The 7,168-nt window shown below is 36.2% G+C and overlaps 2 non-coding genes and 1 pseudogene across 2 annotated transcripts; all 3 read right to left on the reverse strand.

The window, feature by feature from the left end:
- Window positions 1-1,427: 1,427 nt before the first annotated feature.
- LOC140170105 (U4 spliceosomal RNA) lies at window positions 1,428-1,570 on the reverse strand. The gene has a single exon (XR_011861491.1). It is a non-coding gene; the product is annotated as a U4 spliceosomal RNA (small nuclear RNA).
- A 254-nt stretch (window positions 1,571-1,824) lies between these two features.
- LOC140170110 (U4 spliceosomal RNA) lies at window positions 1,825-1,967 on the reverse strand. Its single transcript, XR_011861492.1, has one exon. It is a non-coding gene; the product is annotated as a U4 spliceosomal RNA (small nuclear RNA).
- A 2,917-nt stretch (window positions 1,968-4,884) lies between these two features.
- On the reverse strand, window positions 4,885-4,963 carry LOC140169750 (U4 spliceosomal RNA; annotated as a pseudogene).
- Between the last annotated feature and the right edge of the window lie 2,205 nt (window positions 4,964-7,168).

Genomic DNA, 7,168 nt, shown 5'->3' on the forward strand with positions numbered 1-7,168 from the left:
GCCTGCTTTAACTCTCTTCACGCGGGTGTCGAATGCAGACGACATGTTTAAAAAAAATTCAAAAATTTTAGAAATGTAAATTTTCATGACTATATTTGGAATCAGCATGAAAAATGCATTAAAATGAGTACAAACAAGCCTAGTATTGGTTCAGTAGTTCTTAAGATAGCTCTCTATATTTTGAGAAAATATTTCAAAACTTCAACTTTTTCCGTTGAAGTGCATGGCTAGCATGCAGAGCAGATACTACATGTATTCGTCTGTACTATAGAAATATTACATGGCTGAATTACTTCTTAATAGTCAACTTGAAGAAGAAACGACATAATAATAAGATACCTAAGCCAAATCTCGTAATTTCAAACATAATCATATTACAATGTCAAAGTTACAGTTTTTTAGTCCACGTCGGATGGAACCTACAAGGAAATGTACAGTGGCAGCGCCACGGTGGGAGGACATTGGAATAAATGCCCCAATCAGAACTCTCCAGTAAAAATCCTCCAGCAAAAACCAAAAATTACGAACATTTCCACTTTTTGCAGCAATTTGGTTACCCCCCCCCCCCTGAAATTCACTTTGCTCCCAATGCCCCCACCCGAAAAATTGCTTGTGCCCGTCACTAAAAGTGTACAGCAATAATTATAATTACACAATATAGCTTTCAATTTGTGTTATTAATTTTCGTAACAGCCAAAGAGTTAACAAAACAATATGCAGTTAAGATAAATGTTTTTGAGGCTATTATAAATGATTGTATTTGCAGAGCTAGTACCAGTTTTACGTTAACTACTTCAGTTAGGCTTATCAATATTTGTTTTGGTCTTTGCGGCTTCCTCAGTGGAAGATCTATGAATCAAAATTTAAGTTTGGTTACGATTGTGACGACTGTATTGTTCGTTATTTTGATCTGTTGTGAAAATATTTTCGCCTAGTACCCTAATCATGTATAAAGGTCATCGAGAAAGGAAAGACAGTTAATGTTTAAAGTTAGGATGAGGGTTAGGAGCGTGGCATGTAAGAATTTGACAGTATGGATGACTACCAGTATGTTGAACTACTGTCAAGTTGATGCTGTGAATCGTACTGTTGACGTTGTTGTTGTTTTTGTTGGTGTTGGTGTTTATTGCATCAACACACAAAGAGGACCACAACTTGAACGTTGTGGAGTACACATAATGTCATGTCGCAATGCACTCACATTGTTCTAATGTCTATCTTCCTTGGTGCCGAAGCATTAATCTCTATTTCGGATAACTCAGCCGTGAAAAGGGTGACTGTTACCAATGTGGTGCCGTTGTCAAGGGGAATAAATTTGCTGTCCATTGATATGCAACACGATATATCAATTCCAAATATAGATGCTTGAAAATAAGCGATTTATTGAGTCGTTTATATTAATCTATCTTTGTGATTAGAATACTCGGCTTCATAGTAGAAGCCTAAACAAATTGCTACTGAGGACGGTATTTCACGTCCTTTGAGCGGGGTATTGGGATAAGTTTTCAACTAGCAATAATCGCGCCTCGGATAAACCTCATTGGCTACGATATCGCCTCTGCGCAAAGATAGTCTGATTATCTTGGTGATTATGTAGGGTTATTTTGCCGGTATAAACATTCTATGGTGTTTTATTGATAAAAAAATGGTAAAACGGATCATACACGTACACGTCCATTGTTATTGTTTATTTTACCGTAATAGAGTTTCCAATTTATATGTAGCAAAGCATATCTTTTTACGATTTTTAGTCGAAAATAAAATTATCTTTTTAATATCATGATAATTTTACTGTTAATCTATCTTTGTGATTAGAATGCTCGGCTTCATAGTAGAAGCCTAAACAAATTGCTACTGAGGACGGTATTTCACGTCCTTTGAGCGGGGTATTGGGATAAGTTTTCAACTAGCAATAATCGCGCCTCGGATAAACCTCATTGGCTACGATATCGCCTCTGCGCAAAGATAGTCTGATTATCTTGGTGATTATGTAGGGTTATTTTGCCGGTATAAACATTCTATGGTGTTTTATTGATAAAAAATGGTAAAACGGATCATACACGTACACGTCCATTGTTATTGTTTATTTTACCGTAATAGAGTTTCCAATTTATATGTAGCAAAGCATATCTTTTTACGATTTTTAGTCGAAAATAAAATTATCTTTTTAATATCATGATAATTTTACTGTTAATCTATCTTTGTGATTAGAATGCTCGGCTTCATAGTAGAAGCCTAAACAAATTGCTACTGAAGACGGTATTTCACGTCCTTTGAGCGGGGTATTGGGATAAGTCATGAAGCAATTCCTGGAGAGGGCAATCCCTCATTTGCATGTGACGCTTTCTTATTTAAATTAGCCATTGTGTTATTGCTTAATATTCATATGTTATGGGGAGCACTTTACACCACCAGGTTGGGCAAGTCATGAATAATTGAGCGTTGTGAAGCCAAATAAACTTATTATTTCCCAGGCTTGAAAAAAAATTACAGGCAGAGGTGGGAATCGATCTCGGTACCTCCCGGTTAAAAAGCACAGTGCAAAACCGCTAAGCCAGCTAAATATCTGTTGTGAGACGTGTAACATTAAATCAATAATAAAAGACGTAGATTCTTATTTTGGGCTCAAATTGTAGAAAAGGGGAAATATTTGTCTCTGCTCTAAAGAAAATAAAAATTGAGATCTTCAAAACAAAATGTTACGGCCCTATTGAAAAAAAAAAGATTGATATCAAAATAACTTCATTTCACGAGGCGGCATTGTCACAGACGAACACTGTATAGGCTAAAAACTAGGTCCTCACCACTAGACGACGTCGTAGCACAGTGGTAGAGCATCAGACTGGTGATGCAAAGATTGTTGGTTCGAGTCCTCCTGTCAGCAATGTTTGTTTTTGTGAATGCAATGCTACGATACCATTTGTTCACATTTTTCTTATTTATTTATTTCTTTTTTTATTTCTTTATTTCTTTATTTGTTTATTTATGTAAATAATTATGCTTGTATTTATTTTGTTTAATCACTCACTCACACTCTTTAGAAAAAAAGGGCTCTTGGTCGATCAGTTCATTTATTCGTTGTTTGATGGTTTGATATGATATGTCTATTGATTGAAATTGAATATCATATAATTTATTCATATTCATATTATTCATATTTATTGTTTGTGAATTGATTGATTAATTAACTGATTGATTGATTTGTTGAGCCGGTGCACGTGAGTGCGTGAAATGTTAGAGGTGAGTTACTTGAACAAGCCTTAATAAATAAATAAATAAATAAATAAATAAATAAATAAATAAATAAATAAATAAATAAATAAATAAATAAATAAATAAATAAATAAATAAATAAATAAATAAATAAATAAATCGCTTTCCCCTCTCAGCCTGCAAAAAATATTGTGACCACCCCTGTTGCACATTCAAATTATTGGGATCCCAAATAATGATTAAATACATCAGATTTGTAGATGTAGGCCTACAGTAAAAAAACTTTTTTTAAAAACTAAACCGATATTTTACTCATTATTGACCATGGTAGGCGAAACCGTCAATAGTGATTAAAGAATTTTTGTTCAAAATAAAATGTCCATATCATAAGCGTTTCCGGACCTTTACTATTATCCTCCCCCTCCCCAGGGGGGTACTCACGTATAAGGTTTTCCACGAAAAATCCATAGACATGGGTCTCCCTTTTAGATTTTCGGTGCTATGTGTGAAAAACATGCCGGAAAACATGTTGCTTTTACGATTTTCAAGCTCAAATCCTTAGATATGGGTCCTTACTTTCCTGACAATCCTTAGATATGGGTAGGGGCCTACCTATTTTCGGTAAAATCGTGACCCTTAGAAATGGTTATGGGTTCGGAAGCTTGGGCCGCACATCTCCGTCGAAAAATAATCCAAGTACCCGCCCCCTGGTTATCCTAAGCCTTTTAAAGCGTTTTAAGGCCAACATCGCACCCCTCACCCCAATTTTACCCTCCCCAGGACTCATAATTATTCACAGCCCCTGATAATCTCCTAAATTATTCATTATTGTTTTTCGATGGACCTAAGCTCCTGTAATATGCATGCACATATTGAATACAGCAAGCTACATTCAAATTATACATGCACGATGCAAGTGCTATTCCAGAAACGCTGCACATCAGTGACATCACTTAATTAATATTACTACCGGTAGTGAATAGCGAGCTTCGAAGGTTGAAAGTGCGCCCGCTTTACTACCTGAGAGCAATCCGGTAGTGGCGTTTCAATTTATTACGTGTTGGGAAATCCACAAGATCAAATAGAACGGTGAGTGATGATTATTTACTTATTTTAAAAAACAAACTTCTTAGGCCAGTTATAAACTACGTTCACGGCCGACAACTATAGTTTGAATGATATTTATTATCACACGAGGAAATAAAAACAAACGAATATGGCGCCTCACGTGCTTCAGGTCAGGTCAGTGGTCAAAGATTTTTTATCGCTAAATCGCTGGCTGAATATCGTATCAAATTCAAGTGATACACTACCGTCGTATTATTGACACCAATTCCTAATTTCGACATTACTATTGCGAAAGGTTATTCCATTATCAAATTAGTAGACTTTCTGTAAAAAACAAATCACTGGTGCCTGATGGGAAATACTAGTGCGCCATCACCGGATTGCTCCCTGCTCTGCTAGCTGGCGCACTTTCAAGCTTGCTACTCGCATTGAACAGGCAGAATTCGCAAAACTAACGGCGTCGTTATTTGCCAACCCTAAAAGGGATCGAAATTAATTATTCATAACCGATCGATAACTGGCCTCATTTTCTAACTAGCAAACCAGCGGGATTTGTCATAGGTTTGCGTTGATAATAGAACAACCGTGAAGTTAGTGTCACCCCCTTGGATAAGTTTTCAACTAGCAATAATCGCGCCTCGGATAAACCTCATTGGCTACGATATCGCCTCTGCGCAAAGATAGCTAATTTACCCTGGCGATTATGTAGGTTTATTTTCCCGGCATATGCATTCTATGGTGTTTTATTGGTGAGGAAAGGGCTGAACCATGGTTGAACCAAGGATAATAGAAATCATACCATGCATGTCATATACGCTGGCGAAGTTACGTAATAAATCCGATTAACTACCATAGCAATAGGTTAAAACAATTTTGAACATATCGCGCTGCACTACAAGCAGATTGAACTAATCACCTGTGTATGTCTGCAATCATTGATTGAACACAATACTGGTCTTTTCAAAGATACTAATCTTACAGGTGCAAGCGATCAGCATGATATGGTTCAATCGAGGTACCGCGTGAAAGTATCAGTGTTTTAACCTATTGCTATGGTAGTTAATCGGATTTATTACGTAACTTCGCCAGCGTATTACATTATCAGTCCAAGAGAGTGCCAAATATGGATCAGGAGTATTACATAATAATACCCTGCTATGACAATAGCTGCACTAGGTTAATCGTATAATCTCCTTATGTGGTTAGCATGGCTGGGCCAGGAAATCCACAAGGTCAGCCAATGTATGTACATGTATTCGGTACATGTGCCATATCTTTTACAATGGGTGATAAATTTCTGGTTTGTTTTATTTCAAAACGCAACTGTCGATATTCTAAAGCTTGGTCCAAATCCAAGAGAAGAACCAACTCTAGTAATTTATGTGGTTTCAAATTATATCGGCCGTTGCCTTTTTGATAGAAATGGTGTTTGTTGATGTGTACAGTTTCCCATTAGATCATAACATGCTGTTGTACATCCAAGGTCAAAGGTCTTTTAATCCATATTTGGCGTTCTTCTGGGACTGATTATTACTCATAATGTCAGATTAGCAGTACGCCTAAAGCAATAATGTGCAATTTCAATAACGAATAATTTTTATATGTTTTCCACAAAAAGTTATTTTTCACTGATCCAACAATTTCCAACGCTTATAATCATCGTTAATTACAAGCTCGCTGAGACGTCGCAAAATGTCAGGCATGTGTCATGGTAGTCTGTGTTACCGACTGGGAATCTGATTAATACCCGCAAGCTACCAACATGTGTAGGAGTATAGTATGTTAAAATTCAGAAGAATGTCCTTCTGGTATCAAATAATTTGTTTGCAATTCGAGATATAATACACATTTTATGGCAAATGATTAAAAAATGTATATCTTCAATATGAAAGATTAAAATTTTCAATAGATCGTCAGTTTTTCATCCCAGCTACATTCACGTTAAGTACATATCATTAGATTTATAAAGTTTACTTCGAGGACTGTTATAGCCTATATAAAAAATGTATAAAAAATCAAATTCTAATAATTAGTCATAACGTTTGTATTATATCGCGAATTAAAAACAAAAGTCAAAATTATTTGATATCAGAAGGACATTCTTCGAATTCAGAATGCAATTCGATATGCCTGATGTGCTCTCATGTCCCACAGAAATACTGTCCAAACGCTCATACCAGAGCCCTTAAGACGGACTTAATGTTGGCAACATCAATCCTGCATGCTTTAGTAGTTGCGAGTCTTAAGTCTTATAATATCTATAATATCAGTGGACCAGTGTAACATTTAAAATTTTGCAAACTGAGTTCGGGCCTTTTTTTTAAAGCAATGATATAAATAGTGTAAAAACGATGCACCAAATGGCTTCAATATTGGACCGTCATTTTGCACATTATTTTCCAATTTGCGTATGGATAAACAACTGACCGTTTTCGCTTTCCAACAGTACACTTTATGTTTTAAGCAATAACTTAATAATTAGGTCTACCCTAATAGTGAATAATAGTCCACGAATATGGCTTCTTCGTTTTTTTACACAATAATAGAGCCAAAATCGCCCAACAAAATGCGTATAAAGATGTGTTTAAAGCAATAATTACAATAGCAATAAAAACTTGTCCACGAATGACTTCAATTGGGCCGTACAAATCATAAATTATCGGCGTTTTCAAACTAAAATTTTACACAATAATATAGTGCCAAAATGGTCCATCATACCAAATGGCTTCGATTAGGTCTTCATTTTGCAAACGTTTCTCGCCTATCAAGGGGGCACATCACCCCTCAGACACCCTCCCCCCTGCGTCCCCAGACAAAAGTTATGTCTATGTCTGCGTCGCGCCAGCGCGACGCGATGCCCGCTTCGGGGCCATTTTTTTACATTCTA

Source organism: Amphiura filiformis, chromosome 1, assembly GCF_039555335.1.
Source record: "Amphiura filiformis chromosome 1, Afil_fr2py, whole genome shotgun sequence".
In the NCBI taxonomy this organism is placed as follows: domain Eukaryota; kingdom Metazoa; phylum Echinodermata; class Ophiuroidea; order Amphilepidida; family Amphiuridae; genus Amphiura; species Amphiura filiformis.